We start from the raw sequence: 13,941 nt of genomic DNA on the forward strand, positions 1-13,941 counted from the left end.
TTGCTCATTCCCAATTTTCATCGCTCCACCATCAACTGTCTGGACCCTAAGCTTTATAATTCCCTCCCTAAACCTCTCCGTCTCTTGAGCTCTTTCTCTTTTTTTACGGTGCTCCTTAAGACCAACTTCTTTGACCAAGCTTTTGGTCACCTGTCTTAATATCTCCTTATGTTGTTTGATAATCGCTCCTGTGAAGTGCCTTGGGATATTTTACGACATTAAAGGTGCTATATAAATGCAAGCTATTGTTGTCGTTCTGCACTACATTGTTGAAAGTTGGTGTGAAATCTCTGGTGACACATATGTCCATTCCAGTTCCTGGCAGAAGATTTTCCCACATCCTTTCCACAGGTTCCTTGGTGGAAATTCTTTGGGCAGCCATCCAGTACTCCATGTGAGGCTCTTTTTACTTGGTACCACTCATTTGTCTTTTAATAACCAAGGATTATCCCAACAGATCACTCTCTGTGTGTGGTCACCGATTTTCCTTTCATACAATGGTTATTACTATTGGACAAGCATTGTACATTAAAACGTAATCATTACAAGCAAATGTATAGCTATACACATTAAAACTAAGCTGAATTGAAAAAGGTCTTAAACATTCACGAAAAGTTATTTTCAATGCAATTTAGAAAATAGTTCTTACATGTTCTGAAATATCCCATGACATTAAGTGGCACCATTTGGGTTGATGTTCATGGACAGACTCAAATAAGAACATAGGAATTAGGAGCAGAAGTGGGCCCTATGGCCCCTCGAGCCTGCTCCGCCATTCAATAAGATCATGACTGATCTTCTACCTCAACTCCACTTTCCCGCCCTATCCCCATATCCCTTGATTCCCCTAGAGTCCAAAAATCTATGGTCTCAGTCTTGAATATACTCAATGACTGAGCATCCACAGCCCTTTGAGGTAGAGAGTTCCAAAGATTCACAACCCTCTGAATGAAGAACTTTCTCCTATCTCAGTCTAAAATGGCCAGCCCCTTACCCTGAGACTATGACCCCCAATTCCAGACTCTCCAGCCAGGAGAAACAACCTACCCTGTCAAGCCCTTTCAGAATTTTTTAACGTTCAATGAGATCACCTCTTACTCTTCTAAACTCCAGAGAATATAGGCCCATATATGCTCATTCCTGATGGTTCGGTTACAACATTTATGAACTTTACACACTTGCCTGAGTTATTATAATTCATTGCTAAAAATCCATAAAAACATGACTTTTGGGTCCAATTCTCAAATTTCATCAAGTAGAATAATAAGTGTATACCCTTGTGTTGCTATTCCCAGCTGATACTATAATTATAATATTCATCCATTCAGAAATTAAGCCAAATTCAAGGTGAAAAACATCTAAGTAAGCAAATCAGTATAATGTTTCAAATTACTCACAAACAAAATAAGAAAATTATATGGTTGTAACTTGCACGCAGTTGGGAATTAAGTGTGCAACAGTTCTGAACCAATTTGATTGTGAATGTTTCATATATAACAGGAAAGATTTTATTCGTTCATGGGATTCGTTATTGCCCATTCCTAATTGCCCTTGAGAAGGTGGTGGTGAGCTGCCTTCTTGAACCACTGCAGTCCGTATGGTAAAGGTACTCCCACAGTGCTGTTAGGGAGGGAGTTCCAGGATTTTGACCCAGCAATGATGAAGGAACGGCGATATATTTCCAAGTCAGGATGGTGTGTGACTTGGAGGGGAACTTGGAGGTGGTGGTGTTCCCATGCACCAGCTGCCCTTGCCCTTCTAGGTGGTAGAGGTCGCGGGTTTGGAAGTTGCTGCCAAAGAAGCCTTGGGGAGTTGCTGCAGTGCATCTTGTAGCTGGTACACACTGCAGCCACGGTACGCCAGTAGTGGTGGGGGGAATGAATGTTTAAGATGGTGGATAGGGTGCCAATCAAGCGGGCGGCTTTGTCCTGGATGGTGTCAAGCTTATTGAGTGTTGTTGGAGCGGCACTCACCCAGGCAAGTGGAGAGTATTCCATCACACTCCTTACTTATGCCTTGTAGATGGTGGAAAGGCTTTGGGAAGTCAGGAGGTGAGACAATCTCAGCAGAATACACAGCCTCTGACCTGCTCTTGTTGCCACAGTTAAGTTTCTGGTCAATGGTGACCCCCAGGATATTGATGGTGGGGATTCAGCGATGGTAATACCATTGAATGTCAAGGAGTGGTGATTAGACTTTCGCTTGTTGAAGATAGTCATTGGCCCAGTAATTCCGGTCCCAACGCATGAGTACAGACGGGGTACTCACGCGTGGGCCCGTTGGAAGTGCCGGATTTCAGCATGCACAGCGCATGCGCGGAAAACCGGCATTTCCTCTCCTCAGAACCAAGGGGTTAAGAGGCAGTTCCCTTGCGACGCTTGAGGCAGCGGGTACGCGTTGAACTTCGTTTTTTTTGACAGGTTTGTCTGTGCGTGAAGGCCTCCACTTTTTACGAATGTAAAAAGCAGACGTAAGGACTTAGTTTTATAAGGTAAGTGGTCTAATAATTAAAGTTAAAAAAAAATTTCCACAGGTTTATTATTTTTAAAGAATTTACAGTGAGGTAAGTGTATTTTTGGACCCGAGTTCTTGAAAAAAAATGTTGGCAGAAATTTGAATAATTGTTTAAAATAGTTTTTTAGTTATTAATAGTTAATTTAATTATTGGAATTTTAAAAAACTTTTATTTAAAGTTTTAGTGGTGTTTTGGGCACCTGGACTTTTCATGAGTTTGACAGGTCTCATGTCTAACTCATGAATGGACTTTTGTAAACTCCCATTGGTTGCCCAGTGCTCACGTGATCCCAGCCGGCTCATCGCACTAAGTATGTTAAATCCGTGAATTTTGATGTATGGTGTCCTTCAATAAATCGACAGAGACTGCAGAGGAACAATCAACAGGTGTTTACTGGATGCAGGTTACTCTAAAACTAAAGTACAGATCCCTACTCAGGGTTTATATACAGGTGTGGTCACTGCCGGTACTACAGTATACAGGAGCTGTAAAAAGTAGTTCTCCCCTTAAAGGTACATACACTACAATTCCTCCCCTTTTAGATTAACAGTACCATAACACTCATTTAAGAATTAACACTTTTAACATGCAACATTAACTGCAAATAGTCCATTTATAAATTCAGTCTTTGGGGCGGCTTCCTGATCCTTTCTGGATAGCACCTTTCCTGAGTGTCTTGCTCTTGGTGCGGAGGCGATTCTGGCCCCCTGTCGTCGGTTGGTTCATCAGCTTCCGATGCTACTGTTTCTGGGGTAGATGCTACCTGTATGTCGGGTTCATCACCAGGTACGCGAGACCTGGGGTTGACTCGTTCCTGTGACTCTAGGATCTGGTCAACATGGCGTCTCACAATGTTCTCCCCAACATCCACTGTGTACATTAGTGGCCCCTGCCATGTGCATATCGTCCCTGGTTGCCATTTCTCTGTTCGGTAGTCGCGGGCCAAGACTGGTTGCCCTACATTGAAGCTCCTTGTCGGCTTCTCATTGATGTGCTGGAATTGCTTATTCTCAACATCTCTTCGTACATTTGGTCTGAGCAAATCCAGACGAGATCTCAACCTTCGGTTAAAGAACATCATGGCCGGGGTCTGGTTGGTGACTGCATGTGTCGCATTTCTGTAGGCTAACAGGAAATTGTCCACCTTATGCTGCAGTGGAATGTCGTCATCGCACATGGCCCTTACTGCTTTTTTAAAGGTTTGTACGAACCTCTCAGCCAATCCATTGGTGGCTGGATGATACGGGGCGGATGTGTAATGCCTTACCCCATTCCTTTTCATAAATCTTCGAAACTCTTCGGACACAAACTGTGGTCCGTTATCAGAGCAAATCTGCTCTGGCAAGCCGTTCCTGGCAAATATGGTCCGTCGGACTGCAATAGTTTTCTCTGTGGTGGTGGAGGACATTTTGATCACCTCAGGCCATTTCGAGTGTGCATCCACGGCTATTAAAAACATTGAGTCCATGAATGGACCAGCAAAATCAATAGGCACCCGTTGCCATGGAGATGAGGGCCACTCCCATGGGTGTAGAGGGGCACGTGGTGGTGCATTTTGGACCTTCTGGCATCCTGAGCAGCTCTTTGTCAGGTCCTCGATTTGCTGATCGATCCCCAGCCACCACACATAAGCCCTAGCAAGGCTTTTCATTTTCACCCCTCCCAGATGGCCTTCGTGAAGCTCATTGAGCACTCTCTCCCTTAACTTGGGTGGAATTACCACTCGGGATCCACACATCAAGGTCCCCTGGCATACTGACAGCTGTTCTCTTCTGGATGAGAATGCTGGCAACAGCGAGTCGTCATGTGCTGGCCATCTCTTCACCGTCAAATCATATACCCGAGAGAGTGTCGGGTCATTTCGGGTCTCCTTCTCTATACCAGTGTTAGTTACTGGCAAGCATTCAATTATAGTCGAATGAAATATTTCAACAGGATCCACTGCTGGTGCTTCCTCCGCAGTAGGCAGTGGCAGGCGTGATAGCCCATCAGCGTTTCCATGCTGTTTCGTGCCCTTATACTCGATATCATATTGGTGCGCCCCTAGAAAAAGGGACCATCTTTGTAGCCGTTGCGCAGTCATCACCGGAACGCCCTTCTTTGGATTAAAGATGGAGACAAGTGGTTGGTGGTCAGTCAGCAAGGTGAACTTCTGCCCATGCAGATAATGGTTGAACATTTCACTCCCCACACTAGGCTGTGGGCCTCCTTGTCAATCTGGGCGTAGTTACACTCGGCTGAAGTTAGTGACCGAGACACAAAGGCTAGTGGCCTCTCCGAGCCGTCTGGAAATTTGTGCGACAGCACCGCTCCAATGCCATAGGGTGATGCATCACACGCCAACCGAATTGGTAGTGCTGGGTTGAAATGAGCCAACACCTCTTTTGATGTGATCAATTTTTTGCACTTCTGGAAAGCTCGTTTACATTTGTCATTCCGCTTCCATGGTACCCCCGTTTGCAGTAGGGTGTTCAGTGGGTGTAGTACTGTAGACAAATTCGGCAAGAACTTATGGTAGTAGTTCACCAACCCAAGGAACGACCTCAGTTGTGACACATTTTCCGGTGCTGGAGCCTTGACTCCTGCCTCAATCTTTTCAGGGGACTTATGTAACCCCTCTTCATCAATAACGTGGCCACAATACGAGATCTGCTTCTGGAAAAACTCGCATTTGTGGCGATTAGCTCGGAGCCCATAATCCTTCAATCTAGTGAGCACCTGCTCCAGGTTGGCGAGGTGATCACTGTCATTTTCGCCCGTGACCAGGATGTCGTCCAAATAACACTGGGTCCCTGGAATCCCTTGCAGGACTTGATCCATTGCCCTTTGCCAAATAGCCGGAGCTGATGCTACCCCGAACACCAGCCGGTTGTATTGGTAGAGACCTTTATGAGTGTTGATCGTGAGGTACTGTTTCGAGGCTTCTTCTACCTCCATTTGCAGGTACGCCTGGGCCAAATCAATCTTAGTGAAGCGTTTCCCTCCAGATAGCGAGGCGAAAATATCTTCAATCCGCGTAAGCGGATATTGTACAGTGTGAAGGACTGGGTTCACTGTCACCTTAAAGTCCCCACAGATGCGAACCTTCTTTGGTTCCCCAGGCGTATTACTCAACGACCTCTTCATTACAGGAACGATGGGTGTAGCCCACTCGCTCCAGTCCACTTTGGATAGTACTCCTGAACGTTCCAAACCTTCCAGCTCTGCTTCGACGGCTGGGCGGATCGCATAAGGTACCGGTCTGGCCTTAAAAAACTTTGGGCTTGCATTTTCCTCTATTTTAATCATCGCTGTTATGCCTTTTAGTGTTCCGAGTCCCTCCTGGAACACTTCTTGTGCGTCAGTCAGCATTTTTGACAGTCGTCCAGGTGTGACGTCATCATCCTTTTTGGCATCTACAGTCAGTGCTTGTATGGAATGCCAATCTAGCAGTATCTTCCGGATCCATTCACACCCTAGTAGTGGTGGTCCTCCATCTGGCAATACATATAGGTCCATTTTTGGTGTTTCCTTGCCGTTGTATATCACGCTCACCCTTATTTTTCCTTTGGGGTAGACTTTTTGCCCCGTGTACGTCTTCAAGACAATCTCTGTATCTCTCAAGGGTATATGTGAGAATAGCCGCTTGTAGTCCCTTCGGTTTATGACTGTTAGGGCTGATCCTGTGTCCAATTCCATTTTCACTTGGACTCCGTCTATCTTGAGCATGACCCAGATAGTTTGGTGATCCTCCATTTTGATTACATTATGCAGTTTCAGACAACCCAGCTCCTTGCTTCCGGAGTCTGTATCACTTTTCTGTTCGTCTGAACTACTCTCCGTCACCTTATGTACCTTTTTGTCCTTCTCCTGTGGAGATTTCTTGCTGCTGGTTTTCTTTCCCGACCTGCAGACTCTTATTATGTGTCCTATTTTTCCACACTGTCTGCACACTTGGTCGTTGAACCAACAATCCTTATGGTCGTGTGTAGTTCTGCCGCAGCTGTAGTGTCCGAGTATCAATAATACATGGACTGCAGGAGAACAATAATAACAGGTATTTACTGAACAGAGGGTACTCTTTTATTTGGACCCAAAAAAAACCAATTCGACTGTAAATAAACAAAAGTTCAACTAAAGCTTAACAAATCAAATTAAAATTTGGTTTTCCGTGTTGCTGATGCACTCCAGTCCCCGCGGCGCCCACCGGTCGCGGAAATACTCAAGCGCACCGGCGGACACCGCGTGCTCCATCTCCAGGGCCACCCGGGCGCGAACATGGCCGCGGAAGAGATGCAGGCAATCCGGCTGGACGACCCCCTCGACCGCCCGCTGCCTGGACCAATTGATGGCTCTTTTAGCCAGGCCCAGGAGCAGGCCCACAAGGAGGTCCTCCAACCTGTCCACTCCCCTCCGCACCGGGTGACCGTAGATCAAGAGCGTGGGACTGAAGTGCAACCAAAAATCGAGGAGCAGCCCCTTCAAGTAGTGAAAGAGGGGCTGCAACCTCTCACAATCCATATAAACGTGAAACACGGACTCCTCCAGGCCGCAAAAAATGCAGGCGGCCTGGGAGTCCGTGAACCTACTTAAAACCTTATTGCACGGGACCGCTCCGTGCAACACCCTCCAGGCCAAGTCCCCGATGGAACAAGGGAGGACTCCCGCATAGAGAGCCCTCCATTGGGGACCTCCGCTACCGCCGGTCGGCAAAACGCCACGCCAAGGCGTGTCCGGGCGGTAGACGAAGATGGCAAAGTGGAGAGTGTGCAGGAGCAGCCCGTACAGGAAACCCCTCCGCGCGGAATGAAAAGGCACGGAGGGTATTTCCTCGAGACGGCTCAAGTTGTGAGGCGCCGGTTCCCGAGGGGAGTTTCGGGGCCGGGCGCCGATGAGGAATTCCGTCCGAACGGGGGTAAGCTCGGACGGGATCGCCCCACGTGCTTGAGCCGCCTCGATACACCTAGTGGAGTCGGGGCCCAGTGCCGCTTTTACCGATTCGATGGTTTCGACCGCGAGCTGGACGTTGGCCCAGGACAGGCGCCGCACCAGCTCCTCCGGCGCCATCCAGCCCGCTCCTCCGCCATCGAGCAGGTCCCCGACTCTGGTCACCTTGCCAGCCACAGCCCTACCCTCCGCCAGCCGCCCGAACCCGTGTTCGTGGAGGTGCGGATTCCTGAGCAGCGGCTCCCGAAGGAGAGCCGCCGCTCCTGACGGGGGAGAGCTCCGCCTGGAAGCGACGTAGTTCCAAACCCATAGTAGTTCCTGGTAGAAGACAGGCAGCTCCCGCAGGCCGGCACGCCTGCTGCCCACTTTCGCAAACAGGAGCTGCGTGTCGTAATTGAGGCCATGCAGCTGGCGGAAGAAAAACGTCGCCAGCGCACACCATCTCGGAGGATTCTCGACGTACAGGTATCTCTGCAGCGTCTGAAGACGGAAAGTCGCAGCCTGGGTGCGAAGGCACACCAGCGCCTGACCGCCCTCCCTAAGCGGGAGACACAGAACCGCGGCAGAGACCCAGTGCTTCCTTTTGTCCCAGAAGAAGTCGATGAGCTTCTTCTGAATCTTGGCGACAAACGCAGGGGGAGGGATCAAAGTGACCAACCGGTACCACAACATGGCGGCCACCAGCTGGTTTATGACCAGCGCTCGACCCCTGTAGGACAACACTCGGTGCAGTCCTGTCCAGCGTCCTAGGCGAGCGGTGACTTTGGCCTCCAGCTCTTGCCAGTTCGCCGGCCAAGCGTCCTCGGCAGGGCTAAGGTAGACTCCCAAATAGAGGAGGTGCGTGGTGCTCCAGGCGAAAGGCCTGAACTCCTCCGGCAGGGAGTCCACCCGCCACTGACCCACCAGGAGTCCGGAACATTTCTCCCAGTTGATCTTGGCGGAGGATGCGTCCGAGTAAATCTGCTGGCATTCCCGCATCCTCCGCAAGTCAGCGGGATCCGTGACCGTGAGGAGCACGTCATCGGCGTAAGCCGAGAGGACCACCTCCATGCCCGGCCCTTGCAGAGCCAGTCCCGTCAACCTCTTCCGCAAGAGGCGCAGGAAAGGCTCCACGCAAATGGCATATAACTGACCGGACATGGGGCATCCCTGACGCACCCCCCTCCCGAAGCGAAGGGGCGCCGTCAAGGACCCGTTAACTTTAATCAGACACTCCGCGGCGGCGTACAGAAGTCGGATCCGGGCGACGAAATGCGTCCCGAACCCGAATGCGCGCAGAGTCCCGAAGAGATACTCGTGATCCACCCTGTCGAACGCCTTCTCCTGATCCAGGGAAAGGAAGGCGACCGACAGACCAGCCCTCTGGGAGTGGTGGACCAGGTCCCGGACCAGATGGATGTTATCGTGGATGGTCCGGCCCGGGACCGTGTAGGACTGGTCGGGGTGGATCATGTGGGCCAGCACGGTGCCAAGGCGAGCAGACATGGCCCTGGCAAAGATTTTATAGTCCGTGCTGAGGAGGGAGACCGGGCGCCAGTTTTTAAGGAGGCGGAGATCGCCCTTCTTAGGCAGCAGGACAATGACCGCCCTGCGCCAAGAGAGGGGCATCTCCCCGGTCGCCAAACTTTCCCCCAGGACCCGCGCGTAGTCGCCCCCCAAGACGTCCCAGAACGCCCTGTGGAACTCCACGGTCAGCCCGTCCAGCCCCGGGGACTTTCCCCTAGAGAGCTGGCGGAGGGCGCCGGTCAGCTCCGCCAGGCTTAGCGGAGCGTCCAATTTTTCGGCGCCCTCCGGGCCAACCTTCGTCAGGTCCTCCCACAAAACTCTGCGCGCATCCTCGCTGGACGGATCCGGAGAGAACAGAGCCCCGTAATAGGCGCGGGTCTCCGCGCTGATTCCCTCCGGATCCGAGACCAGAGATCCGTCGTCGGCCAGCAGCCCCAAGAGCTGCTTACGGACCCCCCGTCTTTTTTCCAGCGAGTAGAAGGGGGAGCCGCGGTCCAGGTCCCGCAGGAGCTGGATCCGCGACCTCACGTACGCGCCTCGGGAACCGACGAGCTGCAGGTCCTTCAGCGCGCCCTTCTTCTCTTCGTACACCTTCCGCAGGGCCGGGTCCTCGACGACCTGACCGAGACGGGACTCCAGGTCGAGCACCTCCTTCTCCAACCGCCCGACCCGGGCCTCCCGCCTCTTGGTCGACTCCTTCGCGTACTCCTGACAGAAGAGACGGATGTGAGCCTTGCCCACATCCCACCATAGCCTCAAGGAGGGGAAGCCCCCCTGCTTCCTTCTCCAGTCAGCCCAGAATCGACGAAACGAATCCCGGAACCGTGCGTCCTCCAGCAGCAGGTTGTTAAAATGCCAGTACACGGACCCCCCCCGCGCGCACAGCGGAGCGAGCTCCGCCCACACCAGGTGGTGGTCCGTGCACGGCACCGGCCGCATGGAAGCTGCCGGAACGCAGGAGACGAACGCCCGGGAAATGTAGAGGCGGTCGATTCTGGACCTTCCTCCCCCAGACCTCACGCTAGTGAAGGCGCTGGAGTCGGGGTGGAGATTTCGCCAGACGTCCACCAAGTCGAAGGACCCAACCAGGTCCCTCAACTTCTCCATCGCCGCCGGGCTTCGCGGGGGACCCGAACGGTCCCTCGCCTCGAGGGTGCAGTTAAAATCCCCCCCGAGGATGACGCACTCGCCCACGTCGATGGAGCCCAAGAGAGCGGACACTTCTTCGAAGAAGCGCACTTGCTGCGCACTGGTCTGAGGGGCGTACACGTTCACTAGATGGAGCGGCACGCCCCCCAGGCGAACAGTGACATGGAGCAAGCGGCCCGGCACGTGCTCCTTGACCCCCAAGATCTCCGGCTGAAAATGCGGGGCCAGCAAGATAGCCACCCCGCTGGAATTGTTGGAGAGGTGACTCATGCTGACCCCTCCTTGCCACTCCAGGAGCCACGTGGCTTCGTCTCCCGGAACGGTGTGGGTTTCTTGCAGGAAGCACACCGCATACTTCCCGTCCCGAAGGACCGAGAAGTTATTGAATCTGCTGCCGTTGATGTTGAGGCTGGCTATGGTTATCTTCATGTCAGAAGCATAGTGGAACCTCTACCTACACCTAACGGGGCGAGGAAGTGCAGCCGCTGGTCAGCCGCCACTTCCTCAGCAGCCCAGTGAGAAACGTTGTGAGCCGACGCAGCTCGAGCGGGTTCACACCCTCGTCCGCGCCCAAGATCTTAACGGCGGCGCGGACGGAATCGATGAGCAGCGCCAGCTCCGACCACCTGTCGAGGGCCAGCCGGACCTTATTGCGCTGACCCAGGCACGTGGCCATAAAATCCCGGAGTTCCCTTACGGAAATGAGGGGAGACTCGGCAAGGGGCACGAGGTCATCCATCGCCACGTCGGCGCTGGAGTCCGAATCGTCCTCCGTGCCCATCACTGAGTCCCCATCCTCCTCCAGGGGGTCGTCACCAGCGGCCGACCCGTCCGCCGCGCAGTGCGAAGCGAACGACTCGGCCGCGCCAGCCAGCCCCGCCTCCGCCCGGATCCCACCCCCAGGATCGGCGGCAGAGGATTTCTCCCTGGGCTCCTCTAGGGGTGCCGGGCCAGAAGACGGCGGCGGTTCAGAGCTCCCCTCTGCCTCAGACACCGGAACGACCGGAGAAACCGGGGAGAGAACAATTTCCAGCTCCTCCAGTACGTCCGGCACCAGAGACGCAGCCAGGGGGCCATCCTCCTCCCCGCCACCAACCTCCGACCCAGCGGACGGGGGGTTTTGAATTAAAAGCTCTACCAGGACGAGCATCCCCTGGGAGACGTCCGGGTCGCATTGGGCGAGCTCATTATCCTCGAGCTCGCCCGACCCAGTCCCCAGGCTGCCCGACCCGGCGAGGGGTAACGACACCGATAAAAGGTCAACTTCAATTACTGCCGCGGGTTGTTCCGCAACCCCCCCCACGGGCAGGGTCTCATCCCCATCCCCGGGAGGCATGTGCTGGACAGACACATCTGCCTCAGCCTCCCGAGGGACAGGCGACCCCTGCCGATCGCTGGTGATGACGACAGCGCTGGGGGGGCGGGGGGGCGCAGTACCCGCGGCGGGCGACGACTCCCCCTGCTCGGAGGGACCTTCCTCCTCCCGGTCCTCCTCCTCATCCAGGGGGTCGCGCCTTCTTTTTAGCACGGAGGGAGCGAGGGAGACCTCCATGTCTGCAAAGGCCTCCTCCTCGACTCCCTCCGGCGGAGCAGGTTTGTCGGGTTCCTCGGGCCCGAGCCCGGCCGCAGGTATTGGCATTACCGCTGCGGCGGTTGCGGCCACAGGCTCGGGCACGGGGCCCCTCCCGCTCACATCTGCCCTGATCAACTCCGCGAGGAGCGCGGGTGTAAGGGGCTCAAGGGGCAAGGGCTCACCATCCACGGGGGGACCTGCCCTAAGGTGCTTCTTTTTTCCCCGCGCCTTCTTTCCGGCCGGACACGCTCCCTCCCCCCCGCCGGAGGCCTTGGTGGCATCGGCCCCCGACGTCAACCGCGCATCAGACGTACTTGACGCGCGGGCAGATCCGGGGGGATGGGCGGCGGCGGCGGCGGCGCCAGCCTCGGCCGCACGAGATGATCCGGCGGCCTTGGAGGCAGGGCAGTTCCTCCTGATGTGCCCCACCTCCCTGCAGGCATGGCACCTCACACCGTCCGACGTCCAAAAGGCGCGGTAGGCGGTCCCCTCGTGGAGGACGACGAACGCCCCTTCGGTGTCCTCCTCCCGCGCCAGCTGGATAAACAGCTGGCGCCGGAAGGAGAAGACGTGGCGAAGGCTGGCCTCCCGGAAGCCGAGCGGGATGGGCGTGATCCCCGACCTCACCTCCCCAAGTTGTCGCAAATGGGGAAGGAGGAGCTCACCAGGAACATAGGGCGGGACGTTGGAAATAATGATCCTCTGCGCGGTGGCCTCGAGAGGATCCACCGGCAGGAAGGTCCCGCCCACGGTGAGCCCCTTGGCGACAGCCAGGGACACCGCCCGCTCCGACCCCAGGAAGAACACAGCCTTCCCATACATTTTCGAGGCCGCGACGATGGCTGAGGGGCCGACAACCCCAGACATGGCCTTGACGCAGGCCTCGATGGTCATAGTGGGGTGAGTGTAGCTCTTCACCCCAAGCTTTTTTGTTATTAATCGAAAAGGTGACGGGGCAGCAGGAACAGCGGGAGCAGCTGTGGCTGTGGCTACCACTCTCGCATAGGTCCCGGCTGGCCCCGCCACCGGCGAAGATGCAGTCGCCATTCTGGGGTGCTTTTTTTAAGGGCTACACTCACCCCAAGTCACAGGCCTGAAGGTGTTAATGGCCTCGGTGTATATATATATTTTTTTGTCCTCTATTGAGCAGAGGGAGCTGATTAAAATGAGGACACACCTCTCTCCTTATTGATTTAAATTGGGAGAGGAGCCCTCGCCCTTCTGCTCAATTGGCAATTAATAAAATAGATGAAACTAAGGTGCCTTAGAAAGACAGGCAGAGAGAGACAAAGAGAGAGAGAGAGGTGGGGGGGGTGGGAAGGAGGGAGGCCGCAAAGGGCAGTGTTGCCACTCAGGATGGTGGGTGGGTGTAGGCAGGGTTGCACTCTCCGATGGAAAAAGTCTTTGGTGATGGTGGTCTTCTGGCAGGGGGAGAAGACGTCTTCACCTGGAAAAGCTGGAGAAGCCCAGGCTTAGTCCTGCAACAGGTCTTAACGATGCAATTAAATTAAATTAAGGACTTCACCTTGGGCAGCTCCAAGCTCTCCCAGGGCAGGCAATAGAAGGGATGCTAATTAGTGGTGTGTGTGGCCTAGCTTTTAACAAGAGCACACACACACACACACACTACACCCCTTGATGATCCGGCCTTGCTTCTTCTTTTCTCCCCCCACCTAAAATACAAAGTCTTGGGAGAGTGCCCCAAATAACACCCACCTGTAGATGTTCCGGATGAAGTTTTCTTCCCTCCTTTCAAGCAGTTGGTTTCTCTCCCCTCTCTCCCTCTCCTGAAGTGGAGGCCAATTTGGGGAGGCAGTGATAGAAAGGCCTCTCCCCTGGTTGATGTTGATGTAGGCCTCCTTTCTCCTTCTCCTCCTCTGTCCTCTCTCTCCAGGCACCTCAGTTGATGTAATGATGGTGGAGTTGGTGGTGGTGATCCAACGTTCTCCTCCTCTTCCTGGTCAGGGGACCACCACTTTAATCCACTCTCCAAAGTCTGGCTGCTCCCTCTGCTCGTGCTTGCAGCTGAACAGAGGGTACTCTTTTATTTGGACCCAAAAAAACCCAATTCGACTGTAAATAAACAAAAGTTCAACTAAAGCTTAACAAATCAAATTAAAATTTGGTTTTCCGTGTTGATGATGCACTCCAGTCCCCGCGGCGCCCACCGGTCGCGGAAATACTCAAGCGCACCGGCGGACACCGCGTGCTCCATCTCCAGGGCCACCCGGGCGCGAACATGGCCGCGGAAGAGATGCAGGCAATCCGGCTG

This window comes from Somniosus microcephalus, chromosome 16, assembly GCF_052327205.1.
Source record: "Somniosus microcephalus isolate GS21.2 chromosome 16, FLI_Smic_1.0, whole genome shotgun sequence".
Taxonomy (NCBI): domain Eukaryota; kingdom Metazoa; phylum Chordata; class Chondrichthyes; order Squaliformes; family Somniosidae; genus Somniosus; species Somniosus microcephalus.